Raw genomic sequence first — 27689 nt, forward strand, 5'->3', positions numbered from 1 at the left:
CGAATCCGGGTCCTCTCTTCACCATGTTGTGAGGAGGTTTTAAGGCGCTGATGCGTGCCTGTGTTCGGTGCCCTGCAGCACATGCTCTACTCTGCTAGAACTGCCTGCAGGTGCTTACAAGCCCTACCAATCAGGCAAACCAAATCCGAGCCTTCTCATTGCCATATTGTGGGGAGACTTATTGGTGTTGATAACGTGCCTGTCTTCGGTGACCTGTAGCGTGTAAGCTGCTAGCCGCCAGCAGGTGCTTATTGTCTTACTAATCAGGCAGACCGAATCCAAGCTCTCTCATTGCCATGTTGTGGGGAGGCCTTATTTTTCTCTTTCTCTATCTCCGGGCATTCCTATTTCTCCTATTTTACTTCTATCAGCCAGCATTCCTATTTCTCTCATTTTACTTCTAAACTTCTATTTCTCTTATCCCCACAGCTTCCTGGCGCCTGCCCCGAGGCTGCTTCTCGGTGCCTCACCCGCGGCGGCTTCCCGGCTCTGCACGGTTCGGCTTCGTGTGCTCCACGGTCTCCACGCCCTTCGTGCGCTCCGCGGTCTCTACGCCCTTCGCGCCCGCACCTCGGCCTTCGCGCCAGCCCCTCGTTCCCTATCTATTCACACCCCGTGCTCTCTCTGCACGCGGCGGCTTCCGTGAATCACACAGCCCAGCTCACGTTTCTGCCACTGGCATTCAGTCTAAGTTCCCCGGGCTAACCTGACGAATTCAACCTAGCTCACGTCTGTGCCTTTCGGTTTGGCTTCCCGTCTTCCGCTCCCCGGGCTAATCTGACGGATTCCAACCTGGCGGCCCACGTCTCTGCCTCTGGTTACAGATTTTTGCCTTTTGCTCCCCGGGCTGACTTGAAGAATTCCAAGGTAGCTTACGTTTCCGCCTCAGCCTGCCCCCGCGCCTACATCCTCCCTAACATATTTTTCTCTACCCGGTATGTTTCCCTAAGTTTTCTTCCAACAATATTCCCCTCTCATTTCTCCTGGCTTCTCCCCACAGTCCGTGTCCGAGTCTGTTTGTTCTAGCTTTCCCACAGTCCGTATCCGAGTCTATGCCTAGGCTTTCAATAGCTTCTTCCGGCACCTTTTCCGTCCGGCTTTTCCCTAGGCTCTTTGCTAGTCTCTCTCTCTGGTATTTTCCCACTTCTTCCCACCTAGGTTTCCTATCCGAGTCATGGCACCATTATGTCGCTCCCCGTCTTCGTGGAGGAACGACACCAAACCCTGCCTAGGCTTCATATCCGAGTCACGGCACCATTATGTCGCTCCCCCTCTTCGTGGAGGAACGACACAGGACCCTGCACTGTTCTTTTGTCTGCTCGGCCCTCCCCGGGTTTGCTGCTGGTTCTTCCCGGGTTGGCTACCGTCCCTCCACCTCCGTGGAGGGGCAGGCCCCCTGCCACTTTCCCCACTTCCGCAGGGGAGCGGCACACCACCGGCCGGCTCTCTTGGGGGCTGCACAGGTGTTCCTTCAGATAGATGTTCCTGGTGCATGTTGTCTCTCTCCTCCTTTATAGTCCTCTTCCACCAATCCCAGCTCTGCTACCCACACGCCAAGTACGCTGCTCTCCTCCAATCAGGAGCAGATCCTACAGTTTATTGGTTGAACTGGAGGCAGCTGTGTAGAAGCTGTTTCCTCCTCTCCCAGCGCCATATTGTGGGAGAGCAGATGCATAGAATAAGTCTTAATTCCAGTAACTTAGTCTAGTCCGAGTTGCTCCCAGTTGCTCCCCACACAGAGAGAGGGAGAAGGAGAGAGAGAGAGAGAGAGAGAGAGAGGTCCTCCATCCACTGGTTCACTCCCCAGAGGGCTGCAATGGCTGGACCTTGCAGATCTCAAGCCGGAAGCCAGGAGCCTCCTCCCACTCTCTCACATGGGTGCAGGGGCTAAAGGACTCTGGGCCACCTTCTCTGCTTTCTTAGGTCATTAGCAGGGAGCTGGATTGGAGTGGAGTAACCAGGACTTGAACCAGTGTCCTTATGGGATGCCAGCACTCCAGCACTGCGGGTGGAGGCTTAACCTACTATGCCACAGCACCAGCCCCAATAAGAAATAATTCTAAGTCAATATCCCAAAGTCTAGAATTTTTGAAAGATTTATTTATGTATTTGAAAGGCTGAGTTAGAGAGACAGAGACAGACATCTTCCATCTACTGGTTCATCCCCAGATGTCTGTAATAATCAAGCACTGGGCCAGACTGAAGGCAGGAGCCTGGAGCTCCATTCAGGTCTCCTACATCAGTAGCAGGGGCCTAAACAGTTGTGCCATTTTCCTTTGCTTTTCCCAGGCCATTAGCAGGGAGCTTGATCTGAGGTAGAGCAGCTGTGATATGAACCAGTGCCCATATGGGATGCCAGCATCACAGGTGGTGGCCTTACCCATACATCACAACACTGGCCCTGACATTAAAAATTTTCAAAGTGGGGGCAGCATCATAGGTTAAGTGCAGTCGATCATACCTGCATCCCATAAGAGTGCTTCTTTGAGTCCAGACTGCTCCACTTCTAATCCAGCACCCTGCTAATGTGCCTGGGATAGCAGAAGGTGGCCCAAGTGCTGTGACCCCTGCCACAGATGTGGGAGAACCACATGGACTTTCCTGGCTTCTGGCTTCAACCTGTCCCAGCTCTGGCTGTTGTAGATGATTGGGGAGTGAACCAGATAGACAATCTCTTTCTCATTGGCTTTATTTTTCTGTAACTCTGTCTTTCAAATAAATAAAACTAGGATTTAGTCCCCTATGTTAAATCAGTAAAGTTTTTTTAGAAAATATAAATATTAATGATAAATATTTGCTAGAGATTTTTAATATTTGATTTTAAAGTATGATAACTTTCTAAAAAGGATTTATTTATCTGAAAGGCAGAGATACAAAGTGAGAAAGAGGAAAAGAAAGAGCTCTTCCATCCAATGATGCACTAACCAAATGGCCTCAATGGGTGGGGGTTGGGTCAGGCAGGAGCCAGTAAGCAGGAGCTAGGAGCGCCTGCTGAGTCTCCCACACAGCTGCAGGGACTCAAGTACTTAGGCCACCTTCCTCTGCTTTTCCCAGGTGCATTAGCAAAGAGCTGGATCAGAAGTAGAGCAGCTGGGACTCAACTGAGCCAGAGTCCACATGAGATGCTGGCACTGAGGAGGAGGCTTAACCTTCTATACCACAGTGCCTAAAATTTTGATAGAGAGAGAAGGAGAGGGAGAGGCAGAGTGAAAGGTCTTCCATCCATGGTTCACTCCCCAAATGACCGCAATGGCTGGAGTTGAGCCAATCCAAGAGGAGCCAGGAGCTTCTTGTGGGTCCCCCATTCTCAAGCACATCTTGCTCTGCTTTCCTAGGATTAGCCTACTACGCTCCAGTGCCTGGCCCCTCTAATAACATTTTCAACCATCTTCTCAACTGCAGCTTCTTACAGTTTCCATTTGGTTGACTCCTTTCCAACAACTAGCCATCTCTTATAAGCTATTTTCTCCTCCTTTATTGTTTAGTTATGGCCTGTCATGAGAAATGCTTGTCTTTACAGCTGACATTGTGGCACAGCGGGTTAAGATGCTGCCTGTGATAGCAGCAACCCATATGGGCACTGGTTTGATTCCTCGTGGCCCACTTCTGATTCATCTCCTAGCTAATGCACCTGGGAAAGCAGGAGAGGATGGCGCAAGTCCTTGGGACCCTGCACCCATGTAGAGACCTGGATGAGTCTCCTGGCAGTGGCTTCTGCCTGGCTCAGTTCTGGTTGTAGTGGCCATTTGGCTAATGAACTAGCCAATGGAAGATCTCTCTCTCTCTCTCTCTCTCTCTCTCTCTGTAACTCTACCTTGGAAATAAATTAATCTTGAAAGAAATATTTATCTTAGGAGACTAGGGATAATAAGAGTACTTGATCTTTACACCTAATTTTTTAAAAAGCTTTATTTATTTATTTGAAAGTCAGAGTTACACAGAGAGAGAAGAGGCAGAGAGAGAGACAGGTCTTCCATCTGCTGGTTCACTCCCCAGATGGTCACAACAGCCAGAGCTGTGCTGATGTGAAGCCAGGAGCCAGGAGCTTCTTCCAGGTCTCCCAAGTGAGTGCAGGAACCCAAGGACTTGGGCCATCTTCTGATGCTTTCCCAGGCCATAGCAAAGAGCTGGATAGGAAATGGAGCAGCTAGGACTCAAACCAGTGCCCTTATGAGATGCTGGCACTGCAGGCAGTGGCTTGACCCGCTACGCCACAGCACCAACCCCTACACCTAATATTTTTTAAGCTTTCTTTTTATTTGAAAGGCAGAGTTTACAGAGAGAGGGAGAGACAGAGATCTTTGGTCTACTGCTTCACACCCCAAATTGTCACAATGGCTGAACTTGAGCCACAACGGCTAGGAATCAGGAGCTTCTTTTGGTTCTCCCACCTAGCTGTCAGGGGCCCAAGGACTTTTTCATTTTTCATTGGTTTTCTAGGCACATTAGCAGGGAACTGTATCAGAAATGGAATAGTCGGGACTAGAATCAGTGTGCATGTGGAATGCCTGTGTCACAGGTGGTGGCTTTTACACTCCACGCCACAACACTGGCCCCTACACCTGACTTTTCTAGATGTATTTAAATTGTTCTATGGGATTTTTTTTCTGCTTTTTTTTTTTTTAACAGGCAGAGTGGACAGTGAGAGAGACAGAGAGAAAGGTCTTCCTTTTTGCCATTGGTTCACCCTCCAATGGCCACTGCGGCCAGCGCTCTGTGGCCGGTGCACCGCGCTGATCCAATGGCAGGAGCCAGGTGCTTCTCCTGGTCTCCCATGGGGTGCATGGCCCAAGGACTTGGGCCATCCTCCACTGCACTCCCTGGCCACAGCAGAGAGCTGGCCTGGAAGAGGGGCAACCGGGACAGAATCCAGTGCCCCCACCGGAACTAGAACCCGGTGTGCCAGCACCGCAAGGCGGAGGATCAGCCTAGTGAGCCGCGGCGCCGGCCCTTCTGCTTTTGTTTCTAAGGTGTATTATTTTCTTTAATTTTGATGTATTTATTTATTTGAAATGCAGAGTTACAGAGAGGCAGAGAGAGAGAGAGAGGTCTTCCATCTGATAGTTCACTCCCCAGATGACCACAATGGCCAAAGCTGCACTGAGCTGCAGCCAGGAGCTTCTTTTGGGTCTCCCACAGGGATGCAGGGGCCTAAGAACTTGGGCCATCTTCTGCTGCTTTCCCAGGCCATAGCAGAGAGCTGGATCAGAAGTGGACGTGAACTGACCCCCATATGGGATCGCAGCATTGCAGGCGGTGGCTTTACTTGCTAAGCCACAGTACCGGCAACAGGTGTAATCTTTTCTAAGTTTTTTCATTCTTTTATAATGTTGAATGCTCACAGCCTCCAGTGTCTAAGTTTCGGTACCTTTCCATTGGGTTTAACTTCTAAGTAATCTGGAGGAGCTTCCCATTAGAAGAAACACAGCACAAAAGAATTTTGTTTACCTTTTGGTTATTACAGAAGGGAAAGAAATTTTGTGTTTTGTCAAGATTATCTCATGTATTCTCTGACTTTGGGTTTAGAAAACTGAGTTTTCAGAGTTGAGATTTTTAATATATTTTAAATGTCTATGTCTATTAATTAAATATTCAATATACTTAATATATTTATACATAATTTGACTTAATATTATGTAAGTGATTATTATAATGATCAGGGATCCTATGTGGTTTCCATCCACTGTTCACTCCCCAAATGACTGCAATGGCCAGATCTGAGCTGATCAGGAGCCTGGGGCCTCTTCTGGGTCTCCCATGTGGGTTCAGGGGCCCAAGGACTTGGGCCATCTTCTACTGCTTTCCCAGGCCACAGAAGAGAGCTGGATCAGAAAAGGAGCATCTCATATGGGATGCTGGTGCCACAGGCCTGGTCTTTACCCTGCTGTGCCACAGCACCAGCCCAGAATAGCAGGCTTTGACCCAGCTAACAAAGGAGCTTCAGCCCCATCAAAACATCTTCACCTGGTTGATGCCTTGGATATCCCCAGATGAGCACTTATTAGTGTAAAGCCTGAACAGCTGCCAAATTGTCAACTAAATAGAATCACTTTGATTTCTAACCTCCATCTGAAGCTACCCATTTTTTTAAAAAAAGATTTATTTATTTTATTCAAAAGGAAGAGATAGAGAGGAAGAGATGGAGAGAGATTTTCCATCAGCTAGTTCATTCCCCACATGGCTGCAATCACCTGAGCTGGGCCAGACCAAATCCAGGAGTCAGAAGCATCTCCCAGGTCTCCCAAGGGGGTAGCAGGGGCCCAAGCACATGGGTGACCTTCCACTGATTTCCCAGCTGCATTCACAGTGAGTTGGATCAGAAGCAGAGCAGCTGGTGCCCATATGTGACAGTGGTACTGCTGGTTGTGCCTTTACCCCATATACCAGTGTCTGCCCCTCGACCCATGTTCTTAGAAACAGCTCTTGCTGGCTTGTTGGGTGGAAAGAGCACATTTTAGATGAAGAGATCTCTTTCTTCCCAAGATGCCAGCTTCTTGAAATAAATGCTTTCCTCTCTGGTGAATCCAGTTGTCGAGAAGCAAGGGCCTGATTACTGTTCAGTAGCCTTATTTTCTGCTGACTTTACATAAAAATATAAACACCCACAGAATGCTTACCCAAGTGAATGAATGGGCATTTGTCAGTTCAGGTGTCTTCCTGATTTCTTCCCCCACTGCCCTCAGAAGTGACCAGGTCTAATTCTTTGTGGTTCTTTTTGTAGTTTACGATCTGCTTCTTCCAAAGAGGAGTTTTGCTTGTGTTTGTCTCTTGGCTTTTCAACTTTTCAGGATGCTGATACTAACTATTGATATTTTACACTAAAAAGATGTCTTCCTTTTTTGCCTTGAGTGTTTTTTCCCCAGATTTTTTTTCTTTTTTTTTTCTTTTTGACAGGCAGAGTGGATAGTGAGAGAGAGAGACAGAGAGAAAAGTCTTCCTTTGCCCTTGGTTCACCCTCCAATGGCCACTGCGGCCAGCGCGCTACAGCCGGCGCACCGCGCTGATCCGAAGGCAGGAGCCAGGTGCTTCTCCTGGTCTCCCATGGGGTGAAGGGCACAAGCACTTGGGCCATCCTCCACTGCCTTCCTGGGCCACAGCATAGAGCTGGACTGGAAGAGGGGCAACCGGGACAGAATCCGGCGCCCCGACCGGGACTAGAACCTGGTGTGCTGGTTCCGCAAGGTGGAGGATTAGCCTATTGAGCCACGGTGCCGGCCTCCCCAGATGTTTGTATTCTAGGTTGTCGTTCAGGCAGTTCACGTCAGTGGTTCCAGGAGTTATGGAACGTTGCTTTCTTCTAGATTATTATTCGATGTCTGTGACTGTTACTTTTTTTAATTCCCCACCAGTGCTAATGCATGGCAAATATTTTAAATATGTGAGAAAAATATTGTTAGGCTGCAGGTTGTGGATAAATTCATATTTAATATGAAGTATTCATAGAGTGGAGGGATTTACTAAATTTTCATTGATGTGTATTTTGTGACTTGTCAACACTGGGATGACCTTATTTTCTTATTCCATCTAGTAGTAACTGGCATCTCTGATTATTCATTACTAAATACCAGTTTCCAGTGACTTGGTATTTCCACTTTTATATTTATTTGTACTGATTACCACTGATGTATCTGTAATGCCCATTCAGTTGTATGGATTTTACTCTGCACAGATTGATGCTAAGGAAACAGTGTACTATCCTTTTGGAAAACTGCCTTCAGTTTCATTGTGTAACACTTAAAATTTTTCTGACCTAAATCCTAATCAGAACTGAAGCTATCTTTGTGTTTATCCTACTCTTAATGTACTTATATATTTTCACTTGAAAAAATGGAATAATTTAACACATTAGTGGTGATAAATATGTGTGTAGAAGTGAAATAAACCTCACCGCCATATGCATTCTATCATGTAGTTGTTTTTGATGATGGTGGAGTCACCATGTTGTAATGCAGATCTTTCACATTTCATATGCAAGTGAAATTTATTCATTCTTAAATATTTATTTATTTGAATGGGAGAGTGACAGAGAAAGAGATCTTCCATCCTCTGGTTCACTCTGCAAATGGCTGCAATGGGCTGGATTGGGCTGGGCTGGGCCTAAGCCAGGACCCTAACTCTTCATCTGGAGAATACCTGAGCTCCATTTGGGTTTCCCACATGGGTGGCAGGAGCCAGGTACTAGGACAATCATCACTGCTTTCCTAGACATTAGAAGGGAGCTCAATTGAAAACAGAGCAGCTGATATTTGATACTCTGCTGGATGCCAGCATCATAAGTAGGAAGCTAATCTTGATACAGCACTATAATGCTGGAATCCAATTTTTTCTTTAATTAACTCAGAATCAGATCATCTTTTTGTGTCTTTATATTTAAAATGGTTTTCTTACAGATCACACATAGTTTGGTCTTGGTTTTATTTTGGCTGTTTCAATCTCTTTTAATTGGTATATTTAGATAATCCACATTGAACATGATAATTTATATAGTAGAATTCATTAAAATAGGATATTTTAATTGTTCTCTTTTGCTGTCATTTTTCTTTAATGTCTTATTTATTTTCATTTATTTGAAAGGCAGAGACAGAAAGACCTTCTCATCTGCTGGCTCACTGCCCAGGGGCCTGCAGCAGCTGTGGCTAGGACAGGCTAAATCCAGCATCCAAAAACTGCATTTGCAGCTACAATGTTTATGGGGGGTACTCAAGTACTTGAATCATCATCTCAGGATGAACATTAGCAGGAAGATGGATCAGGTAGGACAAGCAGGCTCCAGCAAGGCACTCCAGTATGCAATGACGTTATCACAAGTGGCATTTCTTACCCTCAAACCTCCTTGCAATGTCCACAGTAAGCAAATCTATTTTAATGCAGCACATTTGCGGTTGCTTGTGTTGCAAAGTTTAGAAATAGGGAAAAGAGCAGAAGACAGCCAAATTTTTTTTTTACATTTTTAAGCTTTTATTTAGTGAAAGAAATGCATAGGAGAATGAGAACCCTATCTACAGGAGAGAAGCAAATCTGAATTCATGCTGAGTACTAGGAACCAGCCACATGGAGGAACATCTAGGCCAGGAAGCATGGGGTGGGTGGCCCAAAGGCCACGAGCCCTGGAGGTGCAGTGCCGCAGCAAGCCCCATACTGGCAAAAGGCCAAGGAAAGGAGAGAGAAGGACACCATGTCCCAGACTTTTATTCCACTTCCAAAGGGGAGAGGTTAATTAACCTGATTGGCCAGTGGAGACACAGGTGTGGCCAGGTAGGGGTATGAGGTCACACAGGGGCATGGTGAAAGTGTGGTCTTTTAGCTCACACACCTAATGAATTTTATTCTATATGCCTGCCTACAACATTCTCCCCTCAGAGACCCCATTCTCTTAATCCTAAGGGACGTTGAGGGGCTTAGAGTCAACATCTCTTCTGTAGCTGCATCCTGCTTATGAGTGGAGTAGTACATTTCTTTCATTTATTCTTTTATATCTTTTAGGCAGAGACACAAACAGATACAGTGCTTTCATCCTCCAAGGCTCACAACTGAGTCTGGGCTAAATCAAAACCAGGAGCGGTGGGGCAGGGATTGTGCTGCATCAGTTTAAGCTGCTGATTGGGAGGCTCACATCAAATACCAGGGTGTGTGTCTTGTCTACTATGATTTTTTTAAAAAATTATTGTTTTCCAATTAATGTGAAATGTAGTTTGTCATATTTGATATCTAGAGCTATGGTGAAGTGCATTGACAAATATCAAATGATTTGTAGATGTCACAAACTCTGGTTTATTTATTTATGTTTGAGTAGGGTTATTTAATTTACCACATTTATTTTAAAAGTTGTATTTTGAGACCCATTTCAGAAACCACAGTTGATTTGGAACAAACACTGTTTTGGAAGACTTTTCCTTGTTCATGGTTACACTTTTTCCCTAATAATCTCTATGGATTGTGTATCCAAATGTGGGCATTATACAAGTTTTTCACACTTAGTATCAGCTACTTATATGCTACAAAATTTAGTGTGAATCTATTTCTATCTGAAGCCAGGGGCCAGGTGCTTCTTCCTGGTCTCCCATGCAGGTGCAGGGACCCAAGCACTTGTGCCATCCTTCACTGCCATCCCAGGCCACAGCAGAGAGCTGGACAGGAAGAGGAGCAACCAGGAGTAGAACCCGGTGCCCATATGGGATGCCAGCACTGCAGGCAGAGGATTAACCAAGTGAGCCGCAGCACAGGCCATCCCACCAGAGACCACAATGTACCATGTTTCCATCATTTTACACTCAAATCCAGAATCTAGAATAATGCCAGGCACCCGTGTTATCTCCAGATGTAGCCTCCCTTGATACATAGACCTGTTAACAGAGGAAACAAGTTATGTGCCTTCTGTGTACCCCATGTAGAGGGTGAAAGCATGAGTAAGATAAACCAGAGTAACTCTTCTGGTTTTCAGATTCCTTTATGATCTGAAAAAAGTAGGGAGTCATGAAGGGTGGGGGGATCTTCATAGCAATTTGTCTATCATGGAGGCAGAAATAGGGAGTGACCTAAGTTCACATGGCACACACTCTACTGAGGCCTTGATTATGCATCCTCACTGCACAAGTCCCTGCCCTCTGCAGTATCCTTCCTCTGCAATCCACATTGCAGCCTTTGGCAAAGACTCTCGGGGTTAGATTGCTTAGGTGTTGTATTTCCTATCTATCACCCTTGGCCTCTATGGCTTAAACCCTCAGTACTTTTTGTCAGTTGGATTGCTTCTGACAATAAAAAGTGGACTTAGATATATGTTTTCATAGTTTTAGATGGAGTCAACCTTTTTTTTTTTTTTTTTTTTTGACAGGCAGAGTGGACAGTGAGAGGGAAAGACAGGGAGAAAGGTCTCCCTTTTTCCATTGGTTCACCATCCAATAGCCACTGCGGCCAGTGTGCTGCGGCCGGTGCACCACACTGATCTGGAGCCAGGAGCCAGGAGCCAGGTGCTTCTCCTGGTCTCCCATGAGGGTGCAGGGCCCAAGGACTTGGGCCATCCTCCACTGCACTCCTAGACCACAGCAGAGAGCTGGACTGGAAGAGGAGCAACCGGGACAGAATCCAGTGCTCCGACCGGGAGTAGAACCCGGTGTGCCGGCGCCACAGGTGGAGGATTAGCCTAGTGAGCCATGGTGCCAGCCTGGAGTCAACTTTTTGAGATGATGTTTTAATCTTTCATTTTATGATTTTTTTAAACATGTTTTATATATGCTTCATTCTCCTTTCCTTTGGCCAATTTTGAGCATTTGAAAGCATTTGAGGTCTATTTAACTGTTCACATATTTAACAGTGTTGTCATGGCCATAACCTTCAGGTATCAGTTACTTTGGAGATGACAGATTGCTATCATTTCCCAATGGATTGCTTGTACAAAAGTACAGTTCTAAAAATAGAAGAACTGGAGGAGGCAACGTTAAACAATAATATATAAAATAAGAATACTCTCTGACTCCCACTATTGTCCAGCAGTGGTCATGTTTCATCTTTTTTTAATGGTTTATTTATTAAATTGAAAGAAAGAGTTACAGAAAGAGGAGAGAGAGAGAGGTTCTGTCTGCTGATTCGTTACACAAATGGCTGCATTGACTGCTGCTATGACAGTCTGAAGCCAGGATCCTGGAGCTTCTTCCATATCTCCTACGTGGGTGGAAGAGACCACACCCTTGGGTTATCTTCTGCTTTCTGATACCTTAGCAGGGAGCTGGATGGGAAGTGGTACAGAGAGGTTTTGTACTGGCACCTATATGGGATTCCAGTGTTGCCAGCAGTGGATTAACCTGCTACACCACAATGTTGGCTCCAATATTCTTTTTTTATTGAACCAACCAAATAGGTGTTCTCAGGAGATTCTTTGAGTCTTGCAGGTATAAATTGTGTGCAAATAATCTTTTTTTCAAGACTTAAAAATTAAGCTATGGCCTGTAGTGCCAGCATCCCATATGGGTACCAGTCTCACTTCTTTGCATCATATTCTTGTTGATTTTTTTTCCAATTTCAACTTCCTGTGCCAGTGTCCACACAGTCTTTCATGTACACATCATGGAATTGAACTCCACTTTCAACCCTCTGTGTAACCAATTCGTACCAAATTGTGTTCATGCTTCCTGTCTTTTTCTTCACTATTCTGACTACTCTATGCCTAATGGTTGGTCATCATGTCTTCTCCAATTCTTCCTCTCTATTTCTTCATTCTCCTTCCAGACGTTGACTCTCAAATTCAAATCTTCTGGGGGCCGGTGATGTTGCACCAGCATCCAATATGGGTACCCGTTTGTGTCCTGACTGCTCACCTTCTGATCCAGCTCTCTGCTTGTGGCCTGGGAACATAGTGTAAGATGGCCCAAGTGCTTGGGCTCTGGCACCCACGTGGGAGACTTTGAAGGAGCTCCTGGCTCCTGGCTTCTGAGTGACTCAGCTCTTGCCATTGAGGCCATTTGGGGAGTGAACCAGCAGATGGAAGAAATATTTTCTATCCCTCCTTCTCTGTGTCTGTAGTTGTACCTCTCAAATAAATCAATAAAATCTTGTCCCTTTGATCTGTTATTTTTAAATATTTATTTTTATTTATTTGAAAGATAGAGTTACAGATAGAGGTAGAGTCAGAGAGAGAGAGGTCTTCCTTCCACTGGTTCACTCCCCAAATGTCTGCAACAGCCAGAGTTGAGCTGAACCAAAGCCAGGAGCCAAGAGTTTCTTTTGGGTCTCCCACATGGGTAGAGGGGCCCAAGCACTTGCGCCATCTTCCACTGTTTTCCTAGGTGACAGCAGAAGCTGGGTTGGCAGTAGAGCAGCCGGGACTCAAACTGTTGCCTGTATGGGATGCTGGCACTGCAGGCTGGGGCTTTAACCCACTGTACCACAGTGCCAGCTCCAATAAAATCTTTAAAAAAAATGCACATCTTCTAAGATAACTTTCCAAGTTTATGTGCCCTGTTTGAGGACATACACAATATCTTTCATGTAAACAATAGCAATTACATTGATTTTTGGAAGAAATATGAAAAAGCTTATAAGTATACATTTGTTTATAAATAATTTTCAAAAACAGTGATTCATTCAGTTAACACAGTCCAGGACCACTCACCTAGATATGGTGCATTTGTAGTTCCCATCACTTGGTCTAGTTTTTTCTTTGCCTTTTTGCCAGTGTGTTTTGCAATTTTATATTCATGAGGACACATTGATGAAGAGATATGTCTTTTCTGTGAAGTGTAACCTGATGATCCAAAAAAGTTTTATTTACTACTTCTTTATTTGAAAGAGAGTTACAGAGAGAAAGAGATAGATCTTCCATCTGCTGGTTGTCCCAAAATTGCTACAATGGCTGGGGTTGGGCCAATACTTGCCCAGAACTTCTTCCAAGTTTCCCAGGTGGATGGCAGAAGTCTTAGTACTTCAGCCATCTTCCACTGGTTTTCCACATTTATTCACAGGGAGTGGATAAGAAATGGAGTAGGTGTGGCTCATATTGGTGCTCATGTGGGATGCTGTGGGTTCGGATGGTAGCTTAATCTGCTGTGGCACTATACCATCCCCTAAAATTTATTGTTTAATAGATTTATTTAGAAAGAGAGAGAGACCTTCCATCATTAGTTCACTCCCCAGATGGTGGCAACAGCTGGAACTGGAACAGATGGGAGCCAGGAACTTCTCTCAGGTCTCCCAGGTGGCTACAGGGGCCCAAGGACATGGGCCATCTTATGCTTTCCCAGGTGCATTAGCAGAGTGCTGGAAAGGAAGTTAGCAACTGGATCTTAAACAGGTTCCCTGTGGTTTTACACACTATGCCACAAGGCCATCCTTCCAAAGTTTTTTAAACATTGTTAGCCTGATCTACTTTGAATGGACGTCTCACTTGATCTAACACCCTTCAGTTACACATTACACTTATGTTTACAGATTACACTGTGATCTTTTACTGAATAAGGGAAACTCTATTATAGTAAATTTCATAATTGCAAGGTTAATATGAAATTGATATGTTTTGAGTGTCATTTTCCTTTCTGTTGGCCTATAGCATACAAAAATTAGCTTCATCTTATATAAGAGGCAAGATAGACATAAAGAGAAGAATGAACTCCCTGACATCCTTCTTTGTGACCCAGAGCTGATACCTTTTGGAGAAATGCACTGTTACAGGTGTGGACTGTGGACTTCACCCTGGAGGAGCAGCAGGACCTGGACACTTTAAAAGGTTTAATATTATCTGTACCACTTGTGTAACCCCTGCATTTCCAGGCAAAAGAAGGAAATCATTTTGCTGATGCAGCAACTGTGTTCAGCATTAAGCAGCACAATCCTTTGTCTCTGACCCAGGTGAAAATACAAAATCCCCAGGATATTCAAACATGCCGCCTTCTTACAATTGGTATGTAGTAAACCCTGCAGGGTTTTTCACCCTGCCAGCCAACAGACAAGAGCATGTGGGTGGTAAATCTGAACTGGCTCTTCCTGGGCTTGGCTTACATGCACAGCAGGGGTTGTATGACTGTCCCAGAGGCATCAGCAGAGTCCAAAGAGGATCCATATGTGAGTATGGTGGTTGATGGCAAGGTTCAGAGATTGTAGGGTCTTGGTGGGGAGGCATCCTTGCCACATGCTAGCATTACAGCACTGCTTCTTTCCTACATGAAGATGGGGAGAATTACCCCTTCCTGTCTCCACCTTCTCCATTTTACTGTTTATTTCTTCTGCTTTCTTGTTTCGGCTTGAGTTTTCTCTGAAAAAATTTTTTTAGCTTCAAATGTTAGAATTATAGCTATGCCACAGTGCTGGCCCCTCAAGTTTTATCCTGCTATGCAATGCATGAAACATTTCTCTGTATTAATACAAAAAAGTTTAAAAAAAAGTTTTAGTCCTGTATAGATTATATTGTTCTTTCTTTTTTTTTTTTTTAGTGTAACCTGATAATATTTGCCTTTATAAATATTCAACTGAAAAATAGTTGTAGATACTTTAGGGTATGATGTGATCATTTGATGTATGTTAATTCTGGAATATTCAAATGAGAATTATTCACATTCTCTCTCTTTTTTTTTTTTTACAGGCAGAGTGGACAGTGAGAGAGAGAAATAGAGAGAAAGGTCTTCTTTTGCCATTGGTTCACCCTCCAATGGTCACCACAGGCAGTGCGCTGCAGCCAGCACACCACGTCTCCTCTAATATCAAGGAGATAAGGATCCCTGCCCTCATCATTTCTTTTGCTTGTAGCAGTGGAACTTCAAACTAGAGCTATTAGGCAAGAAAGAGAGCAAACTGATAAAAATAAGAACGTAGTGGAATTAGTTGTCTGTTACATGGCATGTGTATCATTAACAGAGACAGCAGGGGGTTGATGCTTCAAGTTGTCCTTTTCCCTCACATGAGAAACTTAGATTGAACTCTCAGATCCTAGCTTTGACTTAACTCATCCCCAGCTACTGTGATCATTCGGGGCATGAACCAACACGTGGCTGCTCTCTGTCCATCCATCCCTTCCCTCTTTTGGAATTTCAAATGTCAAAAAACCCTAATGAGTCCATTACAAATGTTAGAACTCAGAAACATTACAGAAGATAAAATCAAACCAATGCACTTGCAATGAAAATTTCAATGTTATTCTTTAGGGATGTTTTTAAGATTTATTTGAAAGCAGAGTCACAGAGAGACAAAAAGGGAGAAGTAGAGTTGTCAACTAGTATTAGGGCACATGTATTTGCCATTTTCAGTAATGGAAAGAAGTTTGCAAAGTAGCTTGCAATATATTGGAAAGGATATAGGAAACATGAACATCATGAAAGAACTTGACGGTATAGTTGGACAAGAGAATACACTTGCTGTTCAAGTGCACATGTAATACTCTGCAGAAGAACTTTTGCTAGGTCACAAAAGAGCCTAAATAAACTGAAAAGATACAAATAAAACAATGAATGTTCTATGACCACAGGGATTTATCTTGAGTGTCAATAACAGAAGGACCTTTGAGAAGTGCACATATATATGAAAAATAGCAACATATTCCTAAATAGAGAGCTATAGAAAATAGATAACAAGTGAAAGTAAAAAATACAAGATGATAGGAAATGAAAATAAAACATAAAAATAGGATGCAGTTAAACAGGTTACGAATATGATCCCTCTCAATTCCTATAGCTTTTTAAGTGCTAAAATGGAAAACTGGGATCACTTCAACTCTGCTATTCTTCATTGTGTAGGGTGGTCTGTAAGCAGTTTGTCAGTGTCTAACAAAAAATGTATTAGTTGCATCAGAAGTCCAGCAGAGGGCAGCAAGAAGCCACTGAACAATGAGTTTGATCCTGAACTCACCCAAGAGGCCTCATATGGTGCACATTCTTAATCCACCAGGTGGTGTAGGTGCTGTGCCTACAGCAAATACAAGAACATTTTTCCTTCAAGACTGTGCTAAGGAAGCACCACTGCAGCTTCTGGAAGACTTGGGGCCATTTCCACATGGAGGAAATGATCCTGCACATGAGCCTTGTTGCAGTCCAGGATGTTTCTCATTTTTAAAAAATTTTTATTTGAAAGGCAAAGAGAGACAGACACATACACATAAACAAAGAGAGAAAGAGGGAGAGATAGTGATTTTGCATGGGCTGGAACTGGCCAGGCCAAATCAGAAACTGGTCACTCATCTGATCTCCCATATTGGTGGCAGAGAGACAACTATTGAGCTTGCTGCTTCCGTGGTTGTGCATGTGCAGGGAGCTGGAACAGAATCAGTACTGGGACTTGAGACAGACAGCACAGTATGGAATGTGGGTCTTCAACTACCAGGCCAAGTGCTTATTCCCTGGGAGTTTCTCTTAACTAGCAACAGAGAAGCAATCATTTACTAAGATGTTCCTGGGTGGCTTATTTATTTTTTTTACATAAAGTCAATTATCCATCACTGAGTGTTTTAATCAGATGAAGCTACACTGGGCTATGTTGTTTTTATATGTATCCCAGAGTGTTTGGGAGAAGAAATCCCAACACAGATTCAGAGATTGGCAGATAATGAAAGTGTGATAACAAATTTATGAGGATTTTGCAGTACAGACTTGGGGAGCACTCACTGCTGGTTTAGTCTGAGGCAAGAGGAAAAGATGTGAGCTCCTATACTAATGCCTTCATTAATTCTCTATCACTGACTTTTTAAATCTGGGGAGGGAGCGTTGAGTAGTGGCCCCCCAAAGCCATACTGTATTTTTTTCTATTTATTTTATTGGAAATAGGTACAGAAAGAGGTAGGGAGAGCGATAGCTAGAAAGATAGCTGTGTATTTTATGCACTGGCTCACTCACAAAATGCCAATTGCCAGAGTTGAGCTAATCCAAAGTCAGGAGTTTGTCCTGGATCTCCTACATCAGTGTGGAGGCACAAGGACTTGGCCATCCTCTGCTACTTTCCAAGGTGCATTGCCAGGGAGCTGGATTAGAAGTGGAGCAGCCAGGCTCCCATATGGGATGCAGATGCTACAGGCTGGTGCACCACAGCACAAGCCCAAATCAGTAATTTGCAGCTTCAAAATATTTCTAAATATTTTCAAAAGCAGAGGTGTGCAATATAATCATGGCTGATGCTGTGGTATAGTGGGTAAGCCACCACCTGCAGCACTGGCATCCCATATAGGAGCTGGTTCCTATCCCAGCTGTTCCACTTTCAATTCTGCTCCTTGTTAATGCACCTGGAAAAGCAACAGAAGATGGCCCAACTGCCATCCATGAGAGACACCTAGAATGAGTTCTTGGCACCTCACTTTGGCCTCTAAGCCCCAACTATTGTGGACATTTAGGGACTGAACCAGCAGATGGGTGATCTCTGCTGTGTCCAGTCTATCTGGAATCCAAAGAAAAAATTAGTTTAAAAATGTAAGGGAATGGGATTTGGCATAATGATTGGAGCACTCCTTGAGAAGCCTATCTTTTTTGTCAGCATGCCTGGGTTCAAGTCCCATCTCTGCCCTTATTGCAGGACATACCTCCAATCTGGTTGGTGGTGTTGCTGTAGAACCCCTAAAACCTGTATATACTTGCCCAACACACAGTAAGCCAATCACTGGCTTTGGTGTGGTGGAGTAAAGAAGCATTTATTTTAAAGACCAGATGAAGGAACTTAACTCCAGGGCTCCCCAGGAAGTTAGAGGCAAAGATTCTTATAGATTGAAATTAGAGGTGACAGATGCATGTTCAGCTTGTGTCCAGGTTCCTGATCGGTTCGTGATGCTTTTGACCTTCATCTTCCTAGTTGAAGATGCTATATTCTTTAGGGAAGTGTAATGGTGTTCAAGTGGGCGTCAGTGAATCTGGGAGTTTACATACAATTGGTAGTTATTTGCTGCTCCAGACTGGGATGTTTCCTTACCTAGATGTGGAACTCCCCTAAATAAACCCATCCAGACAATATTGGCCAGCAGGCTTCTATCTGTTGCAGAAAAGTGACTTCTTGTGTGCAGGCCAGCTGTATCACTCCCTCAATTCAGTGAATTATTTTTGGTACAATATGGATAAGGGCGCCTTGGTCTAAGGGAGACAGAGGAGATGCTTGGTCCTGCTTTTGTTTTATAGGGGTTTCATTTTAGATGTTTTTATTTTTTGTTACTTCTCCATCCTTAGGGAAAAGGGACAGTAATTGGTTAGACTGCTTCGTGAAATTTGTGGGGTAATGTGGGGGTATTTTTAGGATGAAAGGAGAGGAGGTTGGAGGCATTTCTTTTACTTACTCATTTGCTTACTTACTAGTTAACACAGAGAGAGAGATATCTTCCATCTGCTGGTTCACTTCCCCAGGTGGCTGCATCAGCCAGGGCCACAAACAATGAGTCATCTTCCAAGGCCATTAGCAAGGTGTTGGATTGGAAGTGGAGCAGCCAAGACTGAAAGCAGTACTCATATGGGATGCTGGGGTCATAGTTGGCAATTTTACTTGCTACACCACAACATCAGCCACCATAGGCATTTCTTTAAGAAAAAAACTTGCTAGTTCTGGGTTTTGCTGTAGCAATCTTATATATAAATAGAAGGGTTACACAGCCAGTTTCTGCATAGCTTTACCTTGCAGGTATATAACCATTCTACAGCGTTAATAAAAGCAACATGCTAGTATTTCTGTACCTCAAATGAAACCAGAGAAATTAGTGATTTTTCTGCCAGAAAACTTCCAGTTTAAAACCAGGGATAGTCACTGATTAAGATTTGTGTGCATGTGGCTGGCACTTTGGTGTAGAGGGTAAAGCCACTGCTTGCCTTGCCAGTATCCTATATGGGCATGGGTTTGAGTCCCAGCTGCTCCACTTCTGATCCATCTTGCTGCTAATGCACCCAGGAAATGAGCAGAGGATGGCCCAAGTACTGGGACACTGGAACCACTTGAGGGACCTGGAAGAAGCTCCTGGCTTTTGACATTGGATGGGTCCAGCTCTGGCTGTTGCAGCCATTTGAGGACTGAACCAGCCACTGGAAGATCTCTCTGTCTCTTTCTCTCTTTGTAACTCTGTCTTTCAAATAAATGAATATTTAAAAAACAATAAAAAAGAGACTTAGAGTAAGACCAGACATTGCATTTTAAGACATGTTGAGTTGGAAAGCAGTTCATACAGCAGACTCACGGAATGACAATCATTTTATATAGCATAGTGACCTCAGAATGAGCCCTTAAAGCATTCTTGTATGGTTGAAAAGCCCATGAAAACATTTCAGGCATTGAATTCTAAGACACTGTGGCAAAAATAAAAAAAGTCCTACATGAAGGATTGCCATGAATGATACCCCAGTGGAAAGAAGGAGCCATCCAAGAAGAATGTAGTTTTCTTTGAAGGGAGGACAGAACTTCCATTTTGCCTTTGGCTTTGCCTAAATACTGACAAAGACTGTGGTCTCAAAAGGCTTCCTTAGCCTGGGCAACTCATGGCAAGAGTCTTGGGTGATCACTGACATACATAAGAGATTCAATTGTTAAATTAGAGCAGGAGTTGTTGTACACTTACTCCGCATGCAAGACCTCGGTCCTAAATGAGTCATTTTATATTTATTTGAAAGTTACACAGAGGAGAGGCAGAGAGAGAGAGAGAAGTCTTCCATCTGCTGGTTCACTCCCCAATTGGCTGCAATGGCTGGAGCTGTGCCAATCTGAAGCCAGGAGCCAGGAGCTTCTTCCAGGTCTCCCATGTGGGTGCAGGGTCCCAAGGACTTGAGCCATCTTCTACTGATTTCCCAGGCCATAGCAGAGAGCTGGATCAGAAGTGGAGCATCCAGGCCTCGAGCTGGTGTCCATATAGGAGGCCGGCACTGCAAGCAGCGGCTTTACTTGCTACACCACGGCGCCAGCCCCCAAGTTGTGTTTCTTAACCTCCTGTTCTACTTTGTTCTGGGGAAGCGGTTATTTATCACTTGCAATCACCTTTCCCCCTCCGATATGCTTTCTTTCGTTTGAGATATTTTGACCTTCAGTTTTGTGTGTGGATGTGGAAGGATGATAATTCTAAATTTTTGGTTTCCCTGAAATTTTTTGGTTTGTTTTTTTGTTTGTTTGTTTTTCTGTACTCTTCTCTGTTGGTTCCCTTATCCCATTGTCTTATCCATTCTGCCTCTGTGTGGGCCTGGGCTATGCAGTAGGTTAGATGTCCCTTCAGAGCTCCAACATGCCCGCAGAGTCTGGATAGACATTCAGACCCAGAAACACATCCTGACCTCAGCAGCCGCTATCTTCTTAGTGGGAGCTACAACACTCTTCTTTGCTTGTATGTGTCCAGAACTAAGCCTGAATATGTCACCTGCAGTGCCCATCTACAATGCATTTATGTTTCCCTTTGTTCTGGCCAATTTCAGTAGGGCCACCTTCATGTTCCCAGGCATTTTCCCTCAAGCTGAGGAAGATGAGGACAAGGAAGATTTTCAAGCTCCCTTGACAAAACAGTGGAGATCAAGGGCATCCAGGTGTGCATGAAAGGATGTGCCACCTGCCGCTGCTACTGTCCTCCTCGGCGTTCCCACACAGTGTCTGTGATAATTGTGTGGAGGAATTTGATCATCCCTGCCCCTGGGTGAACAACTGTATTGGCCGCCAGAACGAGCATTGTTTTCCTCTTCCTCCTTTCCTTGACAGCCCACTCTATGGGTATATTTGGCTTTGGCCTCCTTTATGCCCTCTGTCACATAGAGGAGCTCTCAGGGGTCTGCACACTGTCACAATGGCAGTGAAGTGTGTTGCTGGCTTATTCTTCATCCCCGTAGCTGGCCTCACAGGGTTTCATGTGGTGCTGGTGGCCTGGGGACGCACAGCCAATGAACAGGTTATGGGTAAATTCCAGGGAGGCATGAGCCCCTTCACCAATGGCTGCTGTAACAATGCACTTTGCAATTCCCCAGCACCCAGTTATTTGGGAAGACCAAAGAAAGAGAAGACAATTGTAATCAGACCTCCCTTCCTTCAGCCAGAAGTGTCAGATTACTGTGAAGATCATGGATAATGGCATCCAGGGAGAGCTTAGGGGAACTAAGTCTAAGGGAAGCTTGGAAACAACAGAGAGCCAGTCCGCAAATGCCAAACCCCGGCCTCCTCCTATGCCAGACCTGAGCAGCTGCATGGGACTGCGAACACACCTTTGCCTGGCTATTAATGGAGATAGCAGCTTTTGGGGCAAGGACAGCCCCCCACACCAACCATGTACAAGTGTCGGCCGGGTTATAGCAGCAGCAGTGCATCAGCTGCCCTGCCTCATTCCCCCAGCACCAAGTTAGTCATGGGGACAGTTTGAGGAAGCCAACCTCAACTGCAGAGAGCAGCCATCATCCCAGTTACCACTCAGAGCCCAGCTTGGAACCCGAGAGCTTCTGTTCTCCCACCTTTGGCAAAAGCTTTCACTTCGATCCACTTTCCAGTGGCTCTCATTACTCCAGCCTCAAGTCGGCACAGAGAACAGGTTTTGTACTGGATGAGCTGCAGTCCATGTGTTCAGAAGGCACCACTTCCACCTCCTGTAAGAGCCTGGCCAATCAGACATGCAACAGAAGCCTGAGCCAGACCCAGCTTTCAGCTACACCTCTCCCTTCCTGTCAGTATTCCTGGCCCAGCAACAGGAAGCCGAGAGGCATCCACATTTGGTACCAACAGGTCCAACATGAGAGCCCTCGCCAGTCTGTTATGACAATCTGTGGCCTCCCTCCAGGGATGAGAGAAGCTGCTGCACCAGTCACCCAGCTCCCAGTCCATGAGGAAGAGGCCAGGCTTGGGAGACTCAGGCATTCAGTCAACACCTGGCTCAGGCATGCCCTCATAGGGCTTCCTCCTTAGCTGATCCGAAGAGATCACCACCGAGCAAGACTCCACTTGGACGCCCAGCTGTCCCCCATTTGGGGAAGGCAGAAAGCCTAAGGGGCCAGGGACTAGGGTCCCCTGAACCAGGTCCAACCACCCCATATCTGGGCTGTTAAACATCTTACAGCAGCCAAGAATCCCCACCTGGTGTCTCTGAGATAGAGGAAGTGGCCTTGCAGCCACTGCTGATGCCTGAAGATGAAGTACAGCTCAATACTGCCCACAGCAAATCCAACAGCAACCCAAGAGCATCAGCTCAGCCTCCCCTGGCACCACAAGGGGAGGAGTCCAGAAACTGTCATGAGAGGGTGGTACCACCTGAGATATGGTGTGAGCCGTCAGCACCTCCCCTTCTCCACACCACTGTGTCTAGACCAAAGGGCCCCAGGTGACCATCTGCCTTCCCTCAAGGGGCTCCCTTCCCCTGCATGGACATTTTTTAAAACCCCGATTCCCAGAGGATGAGTGTTTTATAAAATGCAACCGAGTTGGGGAGTTGGAGAGTTGGGGCCCTGAGGCTGGGGTAGTAGCTCCCCCCTTTTACCTTTTAAGACCATCCTTCCCTAGTCCCTGGACCAGACTCAGTGGACATTTGTGCAATTGCTTGCCCTGGAGGGAACCAGATCATTTTTAAACCAGAAATAATTTTTTTATTATTGTTACAGATCCTATTTTTTAATCTTCTGTGTTACCAGGTGTGTGTATAAATATCAAAGAAATTATATATCTATCTTGGGATGGGAAAATGAGGGAGGGATATGTAAAAGAAGGAGGGTCTTACTTTTCCTGGTCCTCAGACCAGCAGGAAAAGAGGGGAGACACCAGAGTCTTCCTTTCCCCCCATGGTCCCTCTCTTGTCTGTTACCAACTAAGGAAGTAGTAGAACCCCCTGTTGGTGCTAAGTGATCATGAAAGAAACCTGGGGAGAGAGGAGTCTGAGCTCTTGGTTAGAAGAGGAAAGGACTTGTGGAAAGTTAGTTTTCTAGGCTTATTGGCATTTAGCTTCCCAGGAAAGGGGTCAGAGCTCCATGACATTGGTGGTGGTGGTAGGAGGGGGATCAGGAAAAGCATCTGGCCTAATTCAAAACACTATTAGAAAATCCCCCCTTTCTTGGGAGAGAGGGGTTGGGTGGCTTTCTTAAGTGAGCCCTCAGAGCTTCCCCTAGGCTACAGTTAAGGTGATTTTAAAGTGCAAGGACAGAAAAGAAAAATCCAAAATGCAATATTTTTCATCACATGCCAAAAACAGGACAGAGGAAAGGAGTGGCAGGCCTAGGCCCCTCCAGATGTCCCCTGGGGGTTACCCCTCAGCCCACCTTAGAATGGTGCTGGGTAGAGGAGATACCTGGGTTCTAATCTCTAAATAGGGGAGACTCCAGCCTCTTCACAGAGTCCCTTTCATTTTTTATTCTGATTAGCCATTTTCAACTGACAAATGAGAGAAATCCTGATCTATCAGCAAACAAAAAAGAGTACTTAAGTTTATATTTAGAAACATTTATGTCATTTGCTTTACCCCGTTTATACTTAACAGCAATACCTAGATGTCTTAAGAAACTGAGATAGTATATAACTAAAGTTATAATTTCTTTTCACTACCCCAGAGTCAGTGAATGACTTGCTATGTCTCAGGCAAATGAACCCATTTGAAGTTGCTGTAGCAGTTCCTCCAGGCAGTTTTGGGAGTGTTCAGCAGCAACATTTTTTTTTAAAGATTTATTTATTTATTAGAAAGGAAGAGTTACAAAGAGGCAGAGGCAAAGAGAGAGAGAGGTCTTCAATTGGCTGGTTCACCTCCCCAAAATGGTCACAACTGCTGGAACTGGGCCAATCCAAAGCCAGGAGACAGGAGCTTCTTCGGGGTCTCCACATGGGTGCAGGGGCCCAAGGACTTGGGCCCTCTTCTACTGACTTCCCAGGCCACAGCAGAGAGCTTGGTTAGAAGTGCAGCAGTCACTCAAACCAGTGCCCATATGAGATAATGGCACAGCAGGCAGTGGTTTTACCAGCTATGACTCAGTGCCAGCTCCTTAAAGCTACAATTTTGAAAATTTTTCCTATGAAAGAAAACTCAAAAGAATGATTCTGATTCATTGTACTTAATACACAGAATATAATTTTAACCTTAGTTAAAATTTTCATATTTTGGCTGACACTCACTGGTTGCTGGTGTTTTGAATGACCTATGAATAATGGTGTTTGCATGGGAGTTTCAGGAGCCCACTGAAAGGCAATGACAGAAGGCAGACCTCACTGACAGCTCATGAGGAAACATGTAGCCATCGACTGTGAACATCTGAATTCTATTTCCAAGAAGCCTCCACCCAGACCATCTGTAGAGTTATAGAGGAAAGGAGAGACAGAGAAAGGTCTTCCATCTGGTTCACTCCTCAAATGGCCACAATGGCCATTGCTGGGCCAATCCTAATCAGGAACAAGAGTTCCTTCTGGGTATCCCACATGGGTGCAGAGGCCCAAGCACTTGGCAAATCTCTACTGCTTTTCCAGGTCACAGCATAGAGCTGGATGAGAAGAGGAGCAGCCAGGACTAGAAATCATGCCCACATGGGATGCAGGCACCTGCGGTGGTAGCTTAGCCCACTACATCACAGCCCCAGCCCCATTCAGAGATCTTTTAAGTGGCCATTTCTTATTCAGTCTTAAGGAGGTCAAGCAGCATTATAGTAAAACAGCTTTTTCTTTTGTAGTTTCCAAATACAATTTATTTATTTTAGAAAATAAGTGCTAAGGGGCAATAAGAATAGAGGTCTGATCACAATTGCTGTTTAGTCCAGACCTGTAAAAGAACCAAGTTAGAAAACAATTTCTTGGGCTGGCACTGTGGCACAGTGGGTTAACACCCTCTCCTGAAGTGCCGGCATCCCATATGGGTGCTGGTTCTAGTCCTGGCTGCTCCTCTTCCAATCCAGCTCTCTGCTATGGCCTGGGATAACAATAGAAAATTGCCCAAGTCCATGGACCCCTGAACCCATGTGGGAGACCCAGAAGAATCTTGTGGCTCCTGACTTTGGATTGGAGCAGCTCTGGCTGTTGCGGCCATCTGGAGAGTGAACCAGCAGATGGAAGACTTCTCTCTCTGTCTCTAGCTCTCTGTGTAACTCTATCTTTCCAATAAATAAAATAAATCTTTTAAAAAAATAAGAAAGCAATTTCTCAGGGAAGAGATATCTGACTACAAAAGGGAGAGCTCTCTTTCTTTCTATTTTATTTAATTTTTTGCAAATCAGAGTTACACACAGAGAGGAGAGGCAGAGGGAGAGTGACAGGTGTTCCATCCACTGGTGCACTCCCCAATTGGCTATAACAGCCAGAGCTGTGGTGATCTGAAGCCAGGATCCAGGAGCCTCTTCCAGGTCTTCCACACAGGTGCAGGGGCCCAAGGACTTGGCTGATCTTCTACTGGCTTTCCCAGGCCAGAGCAGAGACATGGATTGGAAGTAGAGCAGCCAGGACTCAAACTGGCACCACACCACAGCACTGGCCCCAGGGAGAGCTCTCTTAAATGCAATGTTCAGGGGTCAGCATTGTAGCATAATGGGTAAAGTCACCTCCTATGTTGTCAGCTACTCCACTTCCAATCCAGCTCCATGTTATTGTGCTTGGGAAAGCAGCAGAAAATGATCCAGGAATTTGGGCCCCTGAACTCATGTGGGAGATGTGGAAAAAGAAGCTCCTGATACCTGGTTTTGAACCAACCCAATCCTGGTCATTATGGCCAATTGGGGAGTGACCCATGGATGGAAATTCTTTCTGTCTCCCTCTCTCTCTGTACCTCTGTCATTCAAATCAATTAAATCTTTTGAAAGCAAAACAAAACAAAAAAACCAATGTCCACTAACAGCTGAACAAAACATTAAAAGAGATATTACCTGGTACCACCATGTACAAGTTTGATACTTACCAAATACATTTCCCTAGATTTCAGTTGGAATTTTAATCTGGTTTCTGCCAGTCTGAAACTCCTTAGGCCAATGACACCAGGTCAACAACTAGTTGCTCAGGTTATTTCTGATTCAAAGAAATATTCAGGAAGCAGCAAAACAGCTCACAGGGGTGATTTGTACCAGGGGCTGCTTTGCCTACTCTGGACTGTGCTCCCTTCATGATTGCTGTATCTGTCTTTCAAAATGAAATAAAATAAAATAAATATTTAAGATAAATTGAAAAAGCCAGAATCATGGAGTAAATGAACCTTAAGCACCAGAACAGTGGTGCTTCTAATACAAAAGTATTAGAGGTTAAAGCATGAAATATGGATATGCCATGTAAGGTAATTATAAAAGAGATGTATATACTTGCTGACCATTCCAATAAGAGAAGAAACTCTAAAATAAAGGTACTACAGATAAATGACATTTTAGAGTAATAAAAGGGTCAATCAACCTGGATAAGATTAATTCTAGATATGCATGCATCTAACAAATTAGCCCAACATTAAGTGAAAGAAAATGACAAAAATCATAGAGAAAAGACTGGTCAAGACTAGTATTAGGAAGGGGGACTGTGGCATAGGGAGTAAAGCCACCAATTGTGGCACTCGTTCTAGTTCTGGCAGTTCTAGTGATCCAGCTCCTGGCTAGCCCACCCTTTCAAAAGATTTATTTATTTATGTGAAAGAGTTACAGAGAGAGAGAGGTCATCCATCCACTGGCTCACTCCCCAGATTGCCAAAATGGCTGGAGTTGGGTGCAGGGGCCCAAGGACTTGGGCCATCTTCCACTGTTTTCCCAAGCCATAGCAGAGAGCTGGATCAGAATTGAAACAGCCAGGACTCAAATAAGGACCCATATGGGATGCTGGCACTGCAGGCAGTGGTTTTGCCTACTGCGCCACAACACTGGCCAGCTTTGTAGCGATTTTGAAAGAAAATCAGCAGAGGAATGCCTCTCTCTCTCTCTCTAGTCCAGCATTAGATATAATAATTCTTAAAAAATTAATATTAGGAGACAGAAATATGTCACTTAATAATGGACAGAACAGGTTTGCAATATATTGGAAAGGATAAAGCAACTTGACCATGTACTTGAACAAAAGAATACACATTCTGTTCAAGTACTCACAGAACATGGTCTGCAGAAGACCTTTTGCTAGATCACAAAAGAACCTCAACAAAATTAAAAGAATAAAAATAAAAAAGGACATCCTATGACTACAATAGATTCGCCTGGAATATCAGTAACAGAAGAACATTTGAGAAGTGCACAATATGTGGAAAATAAGAACACACTCCTAGAAGCTACAGAAACAAATCACAAAGGACAATAGCAAACATTGTGAAATGATTGGAAATGAAATGCATATAAAAAAGGTAATGGGATACAGTTGAAGCTGAGATTAGAGGAGGCTCAGTC

General features: G+C 44.6%; 1 protein-coding gene and 1 pseudogene across 2 annotated transcripts in view; both read left to right on the plus strand.

The window, feature by feature from the left end:
* Nucleotides 1-26742, plus strand: part of LOC138848411 (palmitoyltransferase ZDHHC5 pseudogene) — a 33205-nt pseudogene extending 6463 nt beyond the window's left edge. Inside the window, exons 3-5 of the transcript XR_011386160.2 lie at nucleotides 430-9626; nucleotides 14039-14215; nucleotides 15068-26742. The product of XR_011386160.2 is annotated as a palmitoyltransferase ZDHHC5 pseudogene (transcript). The remainder of the gene's footprint in view (nucleotides 1-429; nucleotides 9627-14038; nucleotides 14216-15067) is intronic.
* Nucleotides 1-27689, plus strand: part of LOC103345782 (uncharacterized) — a 145186-nt gene that overhangs the window by 6443 nt on the left and 111054 nt on the right. The gene's annotated exons all lie outside the window — the stretch shown is intronic.

Source organism: Oryctolagus cuniculus, chromosome 19, assembly GCF_051225735.1.
Source record: "Oryctolagus cuniculus isolate XC-2025 breed Fujian yellow rabbit chromosome 19, ASM5122573v1, whole genome shotgun sequence".
In the NCBI taxonomy this organism is placed as follows: Eukaryota; Metazoa; Chordata; class Mammalia; order Lagomorpha; family Leporidae; genus Oryctolagus; species Oryctolagus cuniculus.